The 21,793-nt window shown below is 40.0% G+C and overlaps 1 protein-coding gene across 1 annotated transcript in view; it reads right to left on the bottom strand.

Annotated features, from left to right (window-relative positions):
- LOC127056817 (connector enhancer of kinase suppressor of ras 2-like) overlaps positions 1 to 21,793 on the bottom strand; it is a 523,096-nt gene that overhangs the window by 267,824 nt on the left and 233,479 nt on the right. The window lies entirely within an intron of this gene.

Here is a 21,793-nt window from a genome sequence, read left to right as displayed (position 1 = left end):
ATCCCATTTGACACTACATATATAAGCAGACAGAACAATGAATAACTCCTTTGTCTAAATACATAAACAGTGTTCAGAATCAGTCCATCTTTAGTCATTTAGAAACCAGGGTAAAGCTCTGGAGTCCTGGATGTTGCATTTGGACCTCTGTATCAGCTGAAACATGTGCAAAATCACATGTATGCATGCAGTTCCATATTGACTATGCATTTGAGCCTCTATCAAATGGTCACTGAAGAAAACACAATTTTCCATTGACTCTGCTCGGCTTTGGATCAGGGCCTCAAAGAGGAATATATGCTTTGTTCATTCCACCTATACCCTACACATTAAATGTGTTTAGATACTTTATATATGAATATGTGGCTGTCATGTAGAATAAAAAATTAATCAAAGCATATCCCTTTCTTGGGATCTGTAGTATGGATGCATTAGCCATGTGGCTATGTTCCAACCTGACTTTTTGATGCTTCAGTACCCCTATACAATTATGATTTAGAATTGAGCCTACCCCTACTCCATAAAATTATTTTTATGCCACACATACAGACTAGGTATCAGAAGCAATTCACATTGAATCCTTTGCATTGTTTGAGACACATGTAAGATTTCCTCTTGACCACTGTTTAATGGGGAAAAATCTAGAAAGTAAATTTTAGAACTGAATACATGTTAGGAAAAAGTTCTCAATGAGCAAGATTATGATGGTAGCTCACTAAGTCCCCACCAAGGTTCAGAAACCTAATTACAATCAATGGATAATTTTAACTATAGGAAAAAATATTAAAGAGCAATAAATAAAATAATAAGAAATACCTAACCACTCTAAAGTAGCTCAATAGACAACTGAGAGACCAGATTCCCATAATAAATGATTCAAAGACTGCAAAGGATAGGACTTGTCAAGTGAGAACACCCAGGAGACAACGAGAGAGCAAATAACGCTGTGTCTCGCATTATCAATAATACAAACTGTACCCGCCTCTGTTACGGCATCTTTTGGATAAAAACAAGGAGAGATTAAAGGCAAACAGAGTGGGGGGAAGGTTTCTTAAGTTTGCTCCAAATTTTATCATTTCTAAAGGGTCACCTTTCCAAACTACCATCAAGAAATTATAATTAATAATACTTTGTTCTTGTATCACATTCTAGCTAAAAATCTCAAAGTATTCCACAAATAAGTCATTGTGAGAGTGGGAAGTATTAACCCAATTTTAGAAATGACATTGTAGACTGAGAAACAGAATTTAAAGTGACTTGAACATGGTCATCCATCAAATCCATGTCAGGCACCACCAGCAACAGGATCTAGGATCTCTGTGCTTTAGTCACAATACTGTATTAAAATAACAGACTCGTTCTCCGGATGGGCTAATGGCACCACAGAAAGCTGGATTGAACAACATCCCAAAATTGGCCCAAAAAAACTGATACTTCAGTAATTGCTGCAGAGAGAAACTACATGCACTTAAGCTGTCCAAGACTTAGTTTTCATATAAACAATTTATTGAAATTCTATCACTGGATCTTGACAAGAACAGCACTTCCTCAAAACCACTTTAAGCCCTGGATATACAATTCAGCATGTGACATATAGGGTGTTTTTATGTTTAACTAATAGCCACTTCCAGGTTGGTACCATAGGCATCTGCAGTTATTGTGCACAGAGAAAGGGGCGGCTTGGTGTTGTTGAGTATGGTATCAGGAGGTGTCTTGATCTGGTATTAAGAATTGATACCATGGCTGCTGTACAGGTAATAGCATTTCAGTGAGTAGTTACCTAAATGTGGGAAAACTTGGCTCTCGGGATTGCTTTGCGGATGCATGTCTCCAAGATGCTGTTCCAAGGTTTCTCTTTTGTAATTTTTCCTTACCATTATGCATGAATTGCACTTTCAACCAGCCACTGAGAATTGATCAAGCCTCAGCATTTTAAAAGTTTCTCTCTCTCTCTCCTGTTTGTAGTAACATTACGTAAATATACTTCTCTTACTCTCTTGGCTGCTTTCCCAAAATACAAATAAAAGCACTTACACAACTTTGAAGTGCTGTTTTGGGGCTATCCCCTCTCCTCCCTTTTCACACATGTACATTTTTATTTTTAAAGAACTTATAAGTGAGTTTTGGACTCCAAGTTCCCTTCTCCCTTGTCTCCTCTCAATTTTCTATTTCTTTGTATGAACAAGACAGAAGTGTTTAAGGAAGATGAAACAGAGCCATGACCCTCATTCCCACACTCTCTACCATGTGGTATATCTTGTTAAATTGAGCCATGCAAGGAATGCAACGCATGCAAAAATAGCCATGTGCGCAGGTTAAAATTCTGTACGTAAGTAAACAAGTTATGTTTAACAAAACACAATCTGAATATGGTTGATTCAGTCCTCTTCCCTAATTCAGAGGTCCCATGTATGGTTTTATGACTAGAGTTATGCAAGATAATGCACTTTCAGTTCACAGGGTATTGATTTAATTGTTGTTTGGTTTGTTGTTGGGTTTTTTTTTTTTTGGTTAGTGGGGGTTTCCATCCCAAGCTTTGCTTTGTGTTTCAGTTTCAAATGAAACAGAAAACTCAAAGAAATTCAGTTGAAACCTCTGAGTTTTTCCAGACTTCTGGTCAACATCATTGGTAATGACTGCATTTTGCTTACAGTACTTTCGGTTCAAATCCATAACTCCTGAGGGGGTTATTACAAATGAGATCTGGCAGGTCAGGACAGATTGATTGTCAGTCTGTTGGAGGCATCTCTTTAAAACAGGGTATTTGTGGGGTTATAATTCAATGCAAGGAGTCTAGTGAAGTACAGAGATGAAGTGGTCTGCAGTCATCAGAAAATAGAATCAACTCAAAATTTGACTATTGTTTATTTTATAAAATATGTATAATAGTTCTGAGATCTAGATCTATGCCTTATACAAATACCAGAGAGCTCCCATTTCATCCCTGTCCCAACTTCTCAAAATTCCATATCAACTTCAGACTCAATCACCCCCTCTATCTCATTAGTCAAATTAAAGAAATTATCTATACAGAAACATTAATACTCTGATATTATACATTATTTCTGTACATGTATTATCATATGATTTTACTCTAAAGAGTAACTATGTAACAATAACAACGAGGAGTCCCTGTGGCACCTTAGAGACTAACAAATTTATCTGGGCATAAGCTTTCTGGGCTAAAGTCCACTTCATCAGATGCATGGAGTAGAAAACACAGTTGGCAGGTATAAATACACAGCACATGAAAGGATGCCTTACCAAGTGGAGGGTCAGTGCTAATGAGCCAATTTAGTTAAGGTGGAAGTGCGCTATTCTCAACAGTTGACAAGAAGGAGTGAATACCAAGGGAGGAAAAATCACTTTTGTAGTGCTAATGAGGCCAGGTAATCAAGATGGCCCATTTCAAACAGTTGACAAGGTGTGAGTATCAGCTGCGGGAAATTAGTTTTTGTGGTTACCCATCCACTCCCAGTCTTTATTCAGGCCTAATTTGATGGTTTCCAGTTTGCAGATTAATTCCAGTTCTGCAGTTTCTTGTTGGAGTCTGTTTTTGAAGGGTTTTTTTGTTGAAGAATTGACACTGTTAAGTCTTTTATTGAGTTTCCAGGGAGACTGAAGTGCTCTCCTACTGGTTTTTGAATGTTATAATATTTGATGTCTGATTTGTGTCCATTTATTCTTTTGTGTAGAAACTATCCAGTTTGGCCAATGTACGTGGCAGAGGGGCGTTGCTGGCACATGATGGCATATATCACACTGGTAGATGTGCAGGTGAATGAGCCCCCGATGATGTGGCTGATGTGGTTAGGTCCTATGATAGTGTCCCTGGAATAGATATGTGGATAGAGTTGGCAACAGGGTTTGTTGCAGGGACTAGTTCCTGGATTATTGTTTTTGTTGTGTGGTATGTAGTTGCTGGTGAGTATTTGCTTCAGGTTGCAGGGCTGTCTGTAAGCGAGGACTGGCCTGTCTCCCAAGGTCTGTAAGAGTGAGGGATCATCCTTCAGGATAGGTTGTACATCCTTGATGATGCGTTGGAGAGGTTTTAGTTGGGGGCTGTAGATGTAACAATGTTATTCTCTTACACAATGGACATACTCCTTGTGGGTGAAATCTTGACCATTGATTTCATAGGGCCAGGATTTCACCCTGGATGTATTAGTTGGACTCATATACAATTGTCAGTAACCTAGTCCCAGATTTGGACCTTAGCGTCCAAAATATGGGGGTTAGCATGAAAACCTCCAAGCTTAGTTACCAGCTTGGACCTGGTACTGCTGCCACCACCCAAAAAATTAGAGTGTTTTGGGGCACTCTGGTCCCCCCAAAAACCTTCCCTGGGGACCCCAAGACCCAAATCCCTTGAGTCTCACAACAAAGGGAAAAAAACCTTTTCCCTTCCCCCCCCGCAGGTGTTCCTGGAGAGATACACAGAAGCAACCTCCGTGAATCTAAACAGAGGGATTCCACCCTCCCCGTTCCCAGCCTGGAGAACAGAATTACTGAGAGTCAATCTCTCTTCCCCCCTCACCCAGAGTGAATGCAAAGTCAGGCTAGTACATCTAACACACACAGGTTTTCCCCTGACTTCTTCCTCCCACCAATTCCCTGGTGAGCTGCAGACCCAATTCCCTGGAGTTCCTCACTAAAGAAAAACTCCAACAGGTCTTAAAAGAAAGCTTTATATAAAAAAGAAAGAAAAATACATACAAATGGTCTCTCTGTATTAAGGTGACAAATACAGGGTCAATTGCTTAAAAGAAATATGAATAAACAGCCTTATTCAAAAGAATACAATTTAAAGCACTTCAGCAACTATAGACATGTAAATACAAAACAAAAAACCAACTTTGTACTCACAACTTGGAAACAGAAGATTAGAAAGCAGGAAATAGAAAAATCCTTCTCTAGCTGAGAGAGATTCAGGCAGAAGACAAAGAACTCAGACACAAACTTCCCTCCACCCAGAGTTGAAAAAAGTCTGGTTTCCTGATTGGTCCTCTGGTCAGGTGTTTCAGGATACTTTTTTTTTTCCAGGTGAAAGAGACATTAACCCTTAGCTATCTGTTTATGACAACAATATACAGATTTTACTTTTTACTGTTTTTTTAGTCCTGTACCCCTATAGAGCCAATACAACCAGTACAGAGTATTTTCTATTCCTTTTCATGTGATATCAACAGAATTGTTTACTAAGTTCCAGACAGTCATGCCTGTGCAAACCCACTGATGATCAGAGAAGAACATGAGTTACCAAAGACATAATTTGGCTTGCAGAACCTTCATTATTAGTGATATGCTAAAAGGGAAGACCCAGATTGATTACCATGCCTCAAATTGAGTTTGCAGGCATGGTTCCCGGTACTCAGGGGAAAATATTTTATTTGTAAATTGGGTGAATATGGCAATCATTGAGATAATTAAAAATGGGACCTGATAATGCCTTTTGTACAGTCACTTATCAAAACAGAGTCACTCTTTAAGCTATTAATATAGATCAGTCTCCTACAGACAAGTACCTTGATGTCACTGCACTTTCCTCATTTTAAAACACATAGTATAAGCAAGCACAGCAGTAAGGGTCATATTGTCACCACTGTATTAAGAGAACAGATGTAGTATCTTAAGGAGTTCTTATGGATTTGTGACTCTCTGACAATGAAACTCTGAGAAATCAGGAAAAATTTCAAAATCTTGTTAGCAAGCTTCCACATCTGACTGCATACTGGTAATCTCAGTAGTGTGTAACAGTTCATATAGTGTTTGTGTATTACAGAATTACAGAATGGAGATAGAAAACTATTTCAGTTGACCTGGCTTCAAGCAGTTTGACAGTTGTGGCAATGTTTTGAATTTTCTTAACAGCAGCATCAGCTAGCCAGGGGAAAAGGTAAACAGATCTGCAAGAACATTTGTCAAAGTCTCTATAAAGAGATGCAAATATTTTTTCTTTTATTTTCTACCTGTTGAATTTGTTTCATGTATGTTTATGTACATATGTGTGTATATCACACATGCTTAAGGTTCTCAGTTTGTATTATCCTTCCATTAACATTTACTGTTGCTCAGTTTACAATGAGAAGTCATAACATTCTTTACAATTTAGTGAGATAAGACCTCTCTTAAGGGGGAAGGTTTTTGTTTGTTTTTACAAGAGTTGTTTGTAAAGATGATTAAATCAACCCTATCTATCACTCATTCCTACAAATATCTGTTCTCAATCTTCTCACCACGTTTCAGTCCTCTAGCATACTTTTCACTCAGAGTAGAGCTGTGTGGATAACCCAACTTTTTAGACAAGAACTTTTTTAAAAAACCCTATTTTAGTCACTTTTAATTTCCCTTTCAAAGTTTTGTTTCTAAATCCATAATTTTCTAATAGCTAGCTTTCTAGTAAAGACAGAATCTCTACATTTAAGAATTCTCTAATAGTTCACCATGATTCCCAGATCTTTGCATCTAACATTATTATATTCTTCTGCCTGATTTGGTTGCTTTTATACTAGTTATTGTAGTGAGCGCATTAACAACAACAAAATACAAAACAGAAATTCCAAGATAATTAGTTGCTCAATGAATGCATTTTAACATTCCAAAATCAAGACTGAAAGATTGTACACTCTTTTCATGGTAGGGAACAGGGCCACCCAGAGGATTCAGGGGACCTGGGGGAGGGCCGCGTCTTCGGCAGCAATTCAGCAGCAGGTCCCTCTCGGAGGGAAAGACTCGCCGCCGAATTGCTGCCGAAGAATGAAGTGGTGGCGGTAGAGCAGCCTAAGTGCCGCCGATAGCGGCTTTTTTTTTTCCTCCACTGCTTGTGGCGCTTGTACTCACCGGGCAGTGCTCTGAGGCTTCGGCAGCACTTCAGCGGTGGGTCCTTCACTCGCTCTGAGTCTTCCGCTGCACTGAAGGACCCGCTGCCAAAGACCCGGAGTGAGTGAAGGGCCCACAGCCGAAGTGCCGCCGAAAACCCAGAGCAGCTTGCGGGGCCTGGGACAAATTGTCCCCCTTATCCCACCCCCCCTCGGCAGCTGTGGTAGGGAAGGGTATTTTTCCTCCCCTGAGGAACCCCTTTGACCTTTGATTGCCAATGGGATACATACACCCCACAACAGTCTTCAATGAAGATTTTTGGTTTTGATTAAATTTTGTTGGAGAAAGCATACTGTTTAGTGCTTGCCTTTGACTTTTTCCCTTAAGAAGCAATGTAAGTGCACAAATCACTTAAGCAATATATAAATTAAAAGCAGACACCATATCCACAATCATTAAAATAAAAGTGGCAGTATAACCTACATACATGAGAGAACATATTTTTTGTATATATCACTGCAAGCACCCAGCAAGTCTTTTTGTGAAGTGAAATGAACACAAAGCAGTCTTCACAGTCCCAAAACATCCAGTGCAAACAGAGTAGCAAGCAGGACACAAGACAACAAGTTATATACAACTAAAAATAAACTAATTTAAAAACATTTTGAAATGCAAGGGTAGAGAGAGAAAAAATTAACAAGTGGGCAAGGTTATTTTGCACAAGTAAATTCTATTTTGCACCACAGACTTTAAAATTTAAGCCACATACTACAGTAACAAATAGAAAGTTTTCATTCAAAGTTTTGTCTGTGCACATGGTAAAATCCTGTCCCACTGAAGTAAATGACATTTTTTTCTGTCACTGACTTCAACCTAGCCATGATTTCACCCATGCTGTCATTTGTTTTTTATATTAAATTAATGGGAATAAAAAAGGGTTCTCAGTCACCTTAAAACTAGTTACCATCTATTAACCTAAATACCACTAGCAGTTGCTTAGTGAAAATATCTAAACAAATCTCTCTTTATTTGATGTAGATATATTTAATAAAGTTTGTAATGAAAAGCACATGTCTAAAATTAACATATAACTGAGCTGAAACAGTCTGATTTCTATATCTTGAGTTTATTTCTCATGAAAGGGTTTTACATTGTGTTTCTGTTGAACAAAAGGTAAATACTATGAATGATTTCCCAGTTTTCCTTCCTACATTGTGACTAGAATAAAGAGCTAAAAAGTTGGTAATTTCTGCAGCCAATCAGACTGATTAATGAAAAAAAAACAGTTTATAAAGTAACAAATTTGTGGACACTGAAGATCTGCAAGGTTATAACTGTGTTGCACATCATGGCCACTCAGAACTTCTCTCAGATAGCAAGAATAGAACTTGGATCTATCTAGATGAAGGCAAGTTCCTTATTAGAATTAGAAGAGAATCTCACCAAAGTGTTAGCAGTATAGTTGCTATGACACATCCAGTAGAGGGCAGTGGTACAACTATACAGCTTATCACAGAATTTGTAGCTAAATCTACAGAAGGAATGCACCTTATAAATTTTAGTAATATTTGTGTCAATTATACTAACTAATGTATATAAAAGAAAAATACTTCAGTGCAGACTAATTTAAATCATATCCATAAGATTAAAACCAGAGACTGCAGATATGACTTAATACAATTGACTACTGCTTTAAAAGATTGTTTGAAATGTACTTCAGTAGTAGCAAATGACACTGAGTTATATATTTTCATCTCCTTTTTGTCCTATCAAAATTAAACATACAAACGATCTGATGTACCTGTTATATATGATGAATTACTATTTTATGATAAAGAACTGGTAAACATTATTTTAAACTCAAAATTTAAACTGTGATATTAGAGCAATTATCACAGTTCAGAGCAGAGACAGACCACAGAAGAAAGCATGTCTCAGAAACTATTTTTAACAAACTTCAAAATCAAAGTCTCCCTTTAAATGATAATATGCATGTTTGACAAAAATAACATTTTATAAGGTTCAGATATCAAAATTACAGGCCAAAAAATTAATTCAAATAAATCTGTTACTTAGAAATTCACATTTAGAGACATAATACCGTATGACTACACTTCGAAGGATTTTTTATCAGCAAATGCCAATTTCATCATGCACAAATCAACAAAAATATCTCCAGTGATAATTGAAATTTACAGATAGGCAAAGTAAGACAAATGCTGCTTGAGAACTTATGAATGTCTGATTTAAGGATATTTGCTTTGTATATTTCAATGTGATGTTGATAGTTTGTATTTTAATGGTTATAAAACTTTAACTTTTTGGATCTCGATGTCTACTATCTTTAAATAATTATTGCCTACTTGCCCCCATAATTTCCCATAATGATTGGGGCACTGCAGTGATCAGTTCTGGTTCTGATTCCGTTCACTATCTTCATCACTATTTAGATAATAGCATAGAGAGTACACTTATAAAGTTTGCAAATGATACCAAGCTGGGAGGGGTTGCAAGTGCTTTGGAGGATAGGATTAAAATTCAAAATGACCTGGACAAACTGGAGAAATGGTCTGAAGCAAACAGGATAAAATTGTAGAAGGACAAACGCAAAGTAGCCCATTTAGGAAGGAACAATCAATTGCACACATACTAAAATTGGAAATGACTGCCTTGGAAGGAGTATTGCGGAAAGGGATCTGGGGGTCATTTTGCTTGTGGTCCACTATATAAGCTAAATATGTTGCAGGAAAAAGCGAACATCATTCTGGGATGTATTAGCAGGAGTGCTGTAAGCAAGACATGAGAAGTCATTCTTCTGCTCTACTCTGCACTGATTAGGCCTTACCTGGAGTATTGTTTGGAGTTCTGGGTGCCACATTTCAAGAAGGATGTGGACAAAATGGAGAAAGTCCAGAGAAGAAAGTCCAGATGTCAGGCCTGTTAGTTTGACATCTGTAGTATGTAAGGTCTTGGAAAAATTTTTGAAGGAGAAAGTAGTTAAGGACATTGAGGTCAATGGTAATTGGGACAAAATACAACATGGTTTTACAAAAAGTAGATCATGCCAAACCAACCTGATCTTCTTTGAGAAGATAACAGATTTTTTAGACAAAGGAAATGCAGTGGATCTAATTTACCTCGATTTCAGTAAGGCATTTGACACGGTTCCACATGGGGAATTATTAGTTAAATTGGAAAAGATGGGACTCAACATGAAAATTGAAAGGTGGATAAGGAACTGGTTAAAGGGAAGACTACAACGGGTTGTACTGAAAGGTGAACTGTCAGGCTGGAAGAATGTTACTAGTGGAGTTCCTTAGGGATCAGTTTTGGGACCAATCTTATTTAACCTTTTTATTACTGACCTTGGCACAAAAAGCGGGAATGTGCTAATAAAGTTTGCGGATGACACAAAGCTGGGAGGTATTGCTAACACAGAGAAGGACCGGGATATCCTACGGGAAGATCTGGACGACCTTGTAAACTGGAGTAATAGTAATAGGATGAAATTTAATAGTGAAAAGTGCAAGGTCATGCATTTAGGGATTAATAACAAGAATTTTAGTTATAAATTGGGGACACATCAGTTGGAAGCAACAGAGGAGGAGAAGGACCTTGGGGTATTGGTTGATCACAGGATGACTATGAGCTGCCAATGTGATATGGCCGTCAAAAAAGCTAATGCAGTTTAAGGATGCATCAGGCAAGGTATTGCCAGCAAAGATAAAGAGGTGTTAGTACTGTTATATAAGACACTGGTGAGACCTCATCTGGAATACTGTGTGCAGTTCTGGTCTCCCATGTTTAAGAAGGATGAATTCAAACTGGAACAGGTTCAGAGACGGGCTACTGGGATGATCCGAGGAATGGAAAACCTCTCTTATGAAAGGAGATTTAAAGAGCTTGGCTTGTTTAGCCTAACCAAAAGAAGGTTGAGGGGGGATATGACTGCTCTTTAAAAATATATCAGAGGGATTAATATTAGGGAGGGAGAGGAATTATTTAAACTTAGTACCAATGTGGACACAAGAACAAATGGATATAAACTGGGCACTAGGAAGTTTAGACTTGAAATTAGACGAAGGTTTCTAACCATTAGAGGAATGAAGTTCTGGAACAGTCTTCCAAGGGGAGTAGTGGGGGAAAAAGACATATCTGGCTTTAAGACTAAGCTTGATAAGTTTATGGAGGGGATGGTATGATGGGATAGCCTAATTTTTGGCAATTTGGCAATTGATCTTTGATTATCAGCAGGTCAGTATGCCCAGTGGTCTGTGATGGGATGTTAGATGGGATGGGATCTGAGTTACTACAGAGAATTCTTTCCTGGGTGCTGGCTGGTGAGTCTTGCCCACATGCTCAGGGTTTAACTGATCGCTATATTTGGGGTCGGGAAGGAATTTTCCTCCAGGGCTGTCATAAACAGATAGCTAAGGGTTAATGTTCTTTTACCTGTAAAGGGTTAACCCAGGGAACCTGAAACACCTGACCAGAGGACCAATCAGGAAACAAGACTTTTTCAAATCTGGGTGGAGGGAAGTTTTGGGGTGTGAGTTCTTTGTTCTTTGTCTTGTGTCTGACCCTCTCGGCTCTGAGAGTGATTTTTCTATCTCCTGGCTTTCTAATCTTCTGTTTCCAAGTTGTAAGTACAAAGATAGTAAGACAATAGGTTTATATTGTTTTTTTGTATTTACATGTGTGTAGTTGCTGGAGTGTTTTGAATTGTATTCTTTTTGGATAAGGCTGTTTATTCATTTTTTCCCTTTAAGCAATTGACCCTGTATATTGCCACCTTGATACAGAGACTATATATTATGTCCTTTTTCACTCTTTTTATATAAAGCTTTCTTTTTAAGACCTGTTGGAGATTTTCTTTAGTGGGGACTCCAGGGAATTGAGTCTGCAGCTCACCAGGGAATTGGTGGGAGGAAGAAGTCAAGGGGAAAATCTCTTTGTGTTAGATTTACTAAGCCTGACTTTGCATACCCTCTGGGTGAGGGGGAGAGATTAGATCTCTCGGTATTTGTGTTTCCAGGACTGGAAGCAGGGAATCTCCTAGGGTCGTCCAGGGAGGGGAGCCTGGGAGGAAGTACCAAGGAAACAAGGGGAGGGGGTTATTTCCCTCTGTTGTAAGACTCAAGGCATCTGAGTCTGGGGGTCCCCCAGGGAAGGTTTTGGGGAGACCACAGTGAGCTAGGCACTGTATAATTCTTAGCTGGTGGCAGCGATACCAGGTCCAAGCTGGTAACTAAGCTTGGAGGTTTTCATGCTAACACCCATATTTTGGACGCTAAGGTCCAGATCTGGGAAGAAATGTTATGACAAGGGCAGATTGGCAGAGGCCCTGGAGGATTTTTGCCTTCCTCTGCAGCATGGGGCATGGATCACTTGCTGGAGGATTCTCTGCAATTTGAGGACTTCAATATTTCAGACATTGGTTAGGGGGTTGTCATTGAAGTGGATGGGTGAGATTCTGTGGCCTGCATTGTGCAGGAGCTCAGACTAGATGATCATAAGGGTCCCTTCTGACCTTAAAGTCTATGAGTCTATGAGAAGAGCAACAAAAATGATAAAAGGTCTAGAAAACATGACCTATGAGGGAAGATTGAAAAAATTGGGTTTGTTTAGTCTGGAAGGGAAAAGACTGAGGGGGGGACATGATAACAGTTTTCAAGTATGTAAAAGGTTGTTACAAGGAGGAGGGAGAAGAATTGTTTTTCTTAACCTCTGAGTATCGGACAAGAAGCAATGGGATTAAATTGCAGCAAGGGAGGTTTAGGTTGGACGTTAGGAAAAATTTCGTAACTGTCAGGGTGGTTGAGCACTGGAATACATTGCCTAGGAAGAGTGTGAAATCTCTATCACTGGAGGTTTTTAAGAGCAGGTTAGACAAACACCTGTCAGTAATGTTCTAGATCAGGATCAGCAACCTCTGGCACGCAGCTCGCCAGGGTAAACACGCTGGCTGGCCAGGCCAGTTTGTTTACCTGCCGCATCCGCAGGTTCAGCCAATTGCGGCTTCCACTGGCCGTGATTCACCACTCCTGGCCAATGGGGGCGGAGGGAAGGCGTGGCCAGCACATTACTAGGTCTGTGCCACTTCCGGCCACCCTCATTGGCCTGGAGCAGTGAACCGTGACCAGTGGGAGCTGCGATTGGCTGAACCTGTGGACGCAGCCGGTAAACAAACTGGCCTGACCTGCTAGGGTGCTTACTCTGGCGAGCCGTGTGCCAGAGGTTGCAGACCTCTGTTCTAGATAATACTTAGTCCTACCATGAGTGCAGGGGTTGGACTAGATGATTTCTCGAAGTCCCTTCCATTCCTATGATTCTATTATTATTCATATAAATTATAAAAATATATAAATCTAATTATATCAAACAGACATATGATATCCTAATTAAGTTGTGGTTGTGAAAAATGCCAAAGGAATTCTGAACCATCTATGTTAAGTGCTGTTCAAAGTGCTTTGTATATTGATTTGACAGAATTTTAAGTAACAATTCCTTTTGTGAATCCAGAATTGCTTTAATTTAGAAAGCAAGGAATCCTTTAATGACTTCAAACAGAGCTGTGCTTCCTTACACAAGCTAAAGATCTGGCCCCTTATCTTTACTTTGGTACTTTGAGACAAAGAATAGACTCTGTAATTAATTTCTTCTACTTGTAAGCAGAGTCAGGATGAGTGCTACCCTGAAATCTGGTGGTGAATTGTAGAGAGTGTGGAAAGAATTTTAAGAATTTGCATTGGCATGCACACCCCCACCCCCACTTAGCATAACCCCACAGCTGCTTGAGATGGGACTGCTTTGTGACAGAAATGACTCAACTTCAGTTGGGTGGTACTTGCTAAACATGAGACATGGGTTCCAAAACCCCATGAATGGAGAGAAGTTGGACTGGTGTGTGTACCTGATGGTATGGGCCCCTTTTGAGGGCCTGGAACACCAATTGCACACCCTCCTCTCTCCAATGTTAAGAGTAGAGCTAATTTTTAATTCTATTAGGAGTCTATCTAGAGACTGCTGAGCTGAATTCATGTTGGGTCAGTGGTGCACCAGCACCAGGGCTCCCCTACTAAGAGCTGAAATCACTGAAAGAGCTGAATTGAGATCACGGAGTGCTGTGCTAACTAGTGGGGGAGCCTGAAGACCTATTGTTAAGCGGCTGGCAGAGCAGAGCAGTTTGCAGCGTGTTGGAGCAGCCCATGGAACAGTGAGCGGAGTGAAGTGGTTTGCAGGGACAGCTGGAGGAGCGGCACAGCTGGTGTGGTGGAGCTGGTTGTGGTGAAGGCTGCAGCAGAACTCCACGGAGAGGTGGAGCAGTTGGCCCTGGCCCACGTAAGGTGCCCCTTAACACCTTGTGTGGACTTCCCCCACCTTTCCACCCAGGCTGGGGGGGGGGTAAAACTCTGCAGATAAACTCTTGAATTCTGAGGTGGCACTGACCAGAGACTTTTGGGTTGTTGGACTTTGGGGTGATTGGACTTAAGACCCTAAGGGGAAAAGGACATTGCCAAACGTACTTGGGGGTGGGGTGTTTTTTGTTTGTTTATGGTTTGTGTTATAATCCTGTTTGTGGTGTTTCTCCAGTGGGATGCCGCATTGTTTCCTTCCTTTATTAAAAAGATTTTGCTACACTCAGACTCCGTGCTTGCAAGAGGGGAAGTATTGCCTCCTAGAGGCGCCTAGGGGAGTGTAGTATATAATTGTCCCAGGTCACTGGGTGGGGGCTCTAGCCGGTTATGCATAGTGTTATTGAAACGGAACCCCTGGATACTGAACCCGGACCTTGTTGCTGCCAATTCAGAGGGGCAGAATGGTTACATACTTTAACCCAAAATAGAGAGGAGAGGGAAAGTAGGCTAACAAAGGTGAATGTTTGTGATCACTAGGGATTAGAATTAGCAATACTTCTACATTTTTCTACTTCACAGGGAATTTGGTAAGGACTAGACTCACTGAGAAGCTTGAGTTATTTACATCTTTAGAATAATTTTCTTAAGAAGTAACTGAAACAGATCTCTGCTTCTGGAAAAGCCTGTAACCTTTTGGGTGACTCAGCTGTGACTTATTCAAATAACTAATTTTGGATACTGCAATTAGTGAATTATCTGATTTATCTATGATAAGCAAACAGGATTCCCTTTATGTTTACTGCTTGGGCAAATAAAAATGCACACAATACTAACAAATAAAAAACTAATAACATATATGGCCATTATCATCCAGACCATTTTGCTTGCAGGTTATATCATTCCTCTCACCCCCTCTTATTGATATGATGACAATATAAATAATAATTGCAACCTTAACATTCTTAATATAGCTTTTTGTATGTAAAGTCAAGCACTCAAAAGTTAGGAAATACCAGAAATGGATCATGCCCAAGGAATGCCATAGCCATACTCAGAAGTGGCCCTGGTGCCTGGACTGTCACTCCTCCCTGAGCCCTCACCCCCACTCGGCCTCTCCACTGATCCCCCAATACAAGCAGCGAGTGGGACCTTGCGAGAAGAGGTCAAGAAGGGGCAGGGCCTTGGGGCAGAGCATGGCTACAGTTCAGGTGCCAGGGCCAACAAAAGGTTAATCTGGCTCTGTAGAAGACCCAGAGTTTTTTGACCAATTGCAACACCATGTTCCAGTGAAGATATTGTGTTAGAGGTGCATGGTAACTAGCAATATTGATTTGTAAACTTGATGAAGAATAGCTCTTTCTGAAAATAAATCTAATTTTGTTATATCTTTGTCCTTTGGAGTCATTTTCAGTGGCCCTTGCTCTCTGGATCATTCAGGTACAGCAGCTACTAACAAGATACTTTGACTGGGTGTGTGTAGAAATGTTTGAAACCCGTTGAAGGTACTTGATAGCTCCTGCCTGTGTTCTTTGAAGTAGGAGCCACAGATGATGGGGTCTTGCTGGCTCTCAAACCCCTCATTAATTGGCATGGACAATTTTTGAGGCATTGGAGTGCATAAGACGTCAATCAGCTTGTGTGATTCTTCCTGTTCTACCTCCACAAGTATGTCAAGAGTATCTGCCATTCAGCACTGAAGTTCTATAGAGGACATCATCCTACTCTTGATATCAAAGTACCATGTGAAGCATGGAGCTCCATGTGGGACAGTGCTTTTGCTCAGTGACCAGGCTCTCTGAGGATCTCAGAGGGACCTGATTTGATCTGTGAACAACTCTTTGGTTGAGTAGCTTGAGGAAATGTATCCCTCTTTTTACTAGATCACAGAGAGCATGAGCTACACCTGTGCTCTATCCCTTCCAGATTACTGAGTAGAGGCAGACTTAGCCACTCTCTGCTGGTCTCAGGAAGTGATGTATTCTTTGAAAATGGAGCTCAGAGTTGAGCCACTGTTCATGGGAGCATGCAGGGAAGAAGCCTGATAGGACCCTTTTCCTCTCCCGCTTTGAGGAAGCTCTCATTACGCACTCCAGGAGAAATAGCGTAAGGTGAGGCTTTTTCACTTTCTGCATCCTCTTAGAAAAGGTATGGCAGATGGAGCCAAATATTGAGTATGTGGCCCTCTCCAAGGCAAACAAGGCACTTCTGCATGCCTGTTGTCCAGAGGAATAGCTGCATCTCAAGAAGAGCACATTTTAAACCCTGGAGACTTAGGTTCAGCCATCACAGCTAGCTTCAAGTACCAGGGAATTCCATAACACTAAAAATTATTTTTTTAGAGTCAATGGACATGAAAAAATATGAAAAACTACAGTCAGCACTATGCTAACTACATAGACAAAAATGATTTAAGAGAACTGGACACTGCCAAGGGTTCTGTCTTGGAACCAGGGATGGTGAGAAGGAACTGAGGGAAGGCTGGGCCTACTCTACCCTTTATACCCTTGGGTAGAGGGTACAAAGGCACCTATTGAACGGTCATGACCACAGCAGACACTGCTAGCCAAATAAATCAGTCTCATACACATGGGGTACATGGGTACCAAAAGCAGAAAATGTGTGGACAGTTACCTGAGGAAGAATGTACTTTGCAATTTCTCTGGAGCCAATGGTTTCCAATGGTGTTACACTGACAGAAGTGGGCATTTTGCTAGTTACCAGACCTGTTACACTATGCAAAGGTGTTATGAGCTCTCTTCCACTAAGTTCCTCACTGGCACTAATACGGCACTGACATGTTACTATGAGATAACTCTAAGAGAGAGATTTCAGCATAGAGACTCAGATTGAAATCCTGGCCCCACTGAAGTCAAGGGAAACACTCTCATTTACCTCATTGGAGCCAGGAAGCAAGTACAGACAGGTAACAGCATACTGATCAGAGGATGCATTTTCTTACAAGTGTATCTCAAAACGTAGTCTCCCTTTATATTCAGCTATGATTTTACTGTCCCTCAAATTATTTTATACAGAAAATATAAAAATGAAGTATCTTGGCTTTCTATAATAAAAGGAATGGTATAAGTAGTCAAAGTAGCCTCAGCCCGACCTGTTTCTCTATATACACTCATTTACACACTTCATTCTGCACTTTCAATGCAAACCCAAGTGTTCTAGGATTTAAAAATAGTGCTTACCAAAAAGCAGTTCAAAAAGATCAATGATTAGTTGTTTTCACTCAGATCTCATGCAAAAGTGGGTTAAAAAAAATTGATGTATAAGTCACTAATGCCCTGACTGGTGTTTTATTTCATTATGGTTCTTTGAAAAAAAGACTTTTAGGTTTAGTTTGCATTTCAGCAAGATGCAGTGCACGCCAGTATGTTTTCCCTTCATCTTCTCCATGTAAACATTCATCACCTTTGGACTTGTAATTGTTACATACTATAGATATCATCTGGGTCACGAGTTATAATTGCTATTGAAAATGTATTCAAATCTTCAGAAATTAATATGTTAATATTCCTTTAAATGAACTCTCTTGTAATTTATGACAAACACAATGAATATTCAAGCTGATATAAAGGAAACATCAAAGACTGATAGCATCACATCAGGCTAGCAATGAAAAACAAACCTAAAAGTTGCTAACATTCACACACTATGCCCATTTCTATATTAACTGAGAGTAAGACTGTTTAGATAAAGCCTTTTTGAGTCTAGACTGAAATTACTCTATGCATTTAGAAATTTTAGATGTTTTATGATGTTTCTTGGTGAATTTGCTTTAAATTTTAATTAAGCTGTGCCTAGTCTGCAAACCTTATCCTTTTTAATGAATTTGTTCTTCAGGTGGATGTTTCCAAATTCTCACTGTTCCAGCTATGACCATGTAAAATTTGGCATTTTACCTTGAAACTAAGAAAAAATTCTGTAAAACCTTTAGGCTATGTCTACACTACTGGCCTTGCCGCTGTAAGGTCTCTTGAGTAGCCGCTCTATGCCTGTGGCAGAGAGCTCCCCCACCAGCATAATTAAACACCCCCAACGAGCGGCGGTAGCTATGTCAGCTGGAGATGCTCTCCCACCAACATTGCGCTGTCCACACCAGCACTTTTGTTGGTGAAGCTTGTGTTGGTCAGGGGAGTATATTTTTTTTCAAATCCTGACCAACAAAAGTTTTGCCAACAAAAGCGCTGATATAGACAAAGCCTTAGTTTATCAGAATAATTTTTCAGTAGCTCATACACTGCAGTAACCTAATACTCAGTTTATTGTAATTTTTACTTTGACTTCAACAGGAGTGGGAACAAATCCACTGTCGATCTCAAATGTACATAAACTACAATGGAAAGGAGCTTGGCATACTCATGAAGTCAGTCTTCAACAGGCTGAGATGAGCCAGTGTGAATATATTAGCAACTGACCATGCACAGGATCCATAACAGCAAAGAGAATCAAAAACAAGGACCTTGAATGTTTTGAGTAGGGTTTTATACTGTTGCCAACTCAAAATTAAAATGTACTGATAAGATATAAGATTTTTACTGAATGTTTTTCATTGACAAAACAAATATATAAACATACATTAAATATAATTTCATCTACTTTTATTTCATTGTAAGATTTCTCTCTGTGGTTATAGGTCAATTTTTATCAAACCATTTTAAAAAGGAAAAATATAGCTAGATAAATATACTCTATTAAATAACTTAAATTTTATTTAATTTGTTGAAATACAAAATCAATTAGAACTAATTTAAAACCCTAAAGGCCTTCACTTTTTTAAAATATACTTATATTTATAGATAAATAGCAAACTTGTTATATTTGCAGGCCAGACATAGAGCAATGGTATGTTAATTAAACTGGTAGCTCTGGCAGGGACATTTTGGTTAAACTACAATATGACCGATGTACCTCCTCCCTCTACATTTAGACGTTCTTATATTTATTAAAAATGAACAAACAAAAGGACCTTCCTTTCTACCTACCACTCCCTAAACCACAACAAAGGAAGGAGAAAATCTGTCTCACTTACCTGGAAATTTTCATTCTGGGTGGATTGGTCCATAAATTCAGTAGTGATAGGTTCTCCACTTTCCTTACAGAATGCCACAAGATGCAGAATCAGAGATTTTGATTGGCTTGGCTAACTGTCCAGATAGCTCGTCTCACTGAAGAGCCCCTCTATAGAGTTGCTTCCAAAGCTGCTGTTATATCTGAATGAAACGCTCTTTCATGTATTAACAATAGCAGAAAATCTGCCCAACAACTAAGAAGCAGAATTGCCCAACCTGACTAAAACACAGAAACTGGGATAACCTTGAAGGTCATTGATAAACTGTAAGAATATGGTCATCCATCACTTCTTCCATAAAAAACAACACAATATCAATAAGCAATCACCCCGCAGAAGGAATAAAGAAAGTACGGGGTGGTGTGAATTTATGGACCCATTCTTCTATCCATAAAAAAAATGTGCTGGTAAATGATACAAATTTTCTCATTCTCACTTCAGAGGATGGGTCCATACATTTAGTAGTGATGGGATTTCTGTAGCAGTACGCCTGTCATCAAATATCAATTGTTGGGTGGGCTAAGGGTGAGCAACAGCTTGCAGAACTTGCCTGCCAAAGTCTGCTTCATCCAACTGAAGACTACCAGTCTTGTAGAACTACATGAACACATGCAGCCAGCAAAATCATCAATATGGTGCACTGGACCCAATGGCCCATGAGACTGCTGTTGCCTTAGTGGAATGGTCTGTAATCTTGAATGGGGGGAGATTATTCCTTAGCTTTGCACACCTTGGAAATTCCCTCCTGCACTGCCAACCTCCCCCAAACCCCACAATATAACTTTATGGAGAGCACCTGGAAGTTCTCTGTCCCCTAACCCTGTTGTGGATTAGAACAAACAAAGCAGAAGTTTTATGGAAGGACTTTTTTCTCTAATGCAGATCTTAATTGCCCTCCACAAGTCTAAGGTGTGACAAACCCTTTCTTTAGGATGGGCTGGATTTGGGCAAAAAGCAGGGAGCAAAATCTTCTGGGATTAGTGCTGGAAGGCAATTATTGCAGGGATGGATGAAAAGTCTGTCTGTAGTACCACTATTTCATTATGGGGAAATCCCACCACACACACATAATTCTGAAGGAGGACAGAGAGGGGGCTCCCAACAATGATACCCCTCACACAGGAATTATGACCACTATAAACCTTAATTATTAGAAAATATAGTGACATTTTGGAAAGAGGTTGAAAAGAGGACCTGAATATGTACATAATGTTAGAAAAGATCCCATGGAGCTATGCTGTGAATGGAAGGATGTCTGATTAAGGCAGGAGGTTTGAGTATTGTTTTTAAGTGACCTCTCAATAACCAGGGAGCCAGGTTGAGAGATGGTAGGTTGCGATGGAACAGATGGCCCTGTAATAGTAGATCCAGAGTGGATCGTACTGTTAGTGGAGGGGACACAGAGATCCCTGAGGTCTGAAAACCAGGGATGTCTGCATCAGTGCAGAGCAATCAGAATCTCTTTAGTCTGTTGCCTTCATATCTATTAGATGGTGCTCTTGGCCACACCTGGGAAAAGGCTTCAATTCCTTTGGCTAGACAATCTCTCCTCCTCGCATAGGAGCTGCTTGTCTTGGCTTTGGAGCTGGATGCACGGAGATCCCATGTTGGTTTCCCAGAGGGCTGGGATATGCAGTCGAATACCTCTAGTGGAGGCACCATACCCCCTCGTCTGTGTTTTTGGATTAGCTGAGCTAACCCACTGTGGCATTCAGTTTCCATTTGATACACATGGTTTTAATTGACAAAATGTTTCTCTTTGCCCACCTGAAGAGAGGTATAGCTTCCACTTGTAACAAGCTCAACTGTGTGTCCCCCCATTCATTTACATATGCCATGGCAGTCATGCCGACTCTGAATAAAGTATGTGTCTGGAGTTTAAGGTGGAGATAAGTACCTAACGGGCTAGCCAAATTGTCCACAGTTCCAAAAAGTTTATGGTGCAGTGAGATTCTGTTTGTAGCCATTGACCTTTTACCATGTGTCGAGATATGTGATCTCTCCAGCCTGTAAGCTGGTGTCTCTCGACAGTTCTACCAGGTAGGTACCATCCATGAATCATCCCGGATGTAACCATCACCTGACCAACCTTTTAATGTGGGGGGAAGACTTACAGTGTGAGAGCTGGAATTGCAAATGTCAAGAGGGAAGGTCAGTAGGTAATACTGCAAGCAACTGAGATGAAATTTTGCACACAAGAATAGGTATATGCATGAAATGAACATGCCTACAAGTCACAGTAAAACCTTCATGCAGGAGTGTGGACTGTGAAGGATCTTGTATGTTTGCCTGTTTCTGGAGAAGAAGGCCCTGCAGAGCATAGTGTCTGGTCAAACTCCCAGGTGTTCTATCGTCTGTGCAGGGACGAGCTGGCTTTTCTCCAGATTGATTATAAGACCATGTTGTTGAAGGATGTGTACTATGACTTGGGTATTCTCAACTGACTTCTGTAGGAAGGGGGCTATCAGAATGTCACTGAGAAAAATGGTACAGATGTACCCCTTTCAGACACAGGCTATTACACCCAAGATGTGTA

This window comes from Gopherus flavomarginatus, chromosome 8, assembly GCF_025201925.1.
Source record: "Gopherus flavomarginatus isolate rGopFla2 chromosome 8, rGopFla2.mat.asm, whole genome shotgun sequence".
NCBI lineage: Eukaryota > Metazoa > Chordata > Testudines > Testudinidae > Gopherus > Gopherus flavomarginatus.
This window is presented reverse-complemented; position numbering and strand designations above follow the sequence as displayed.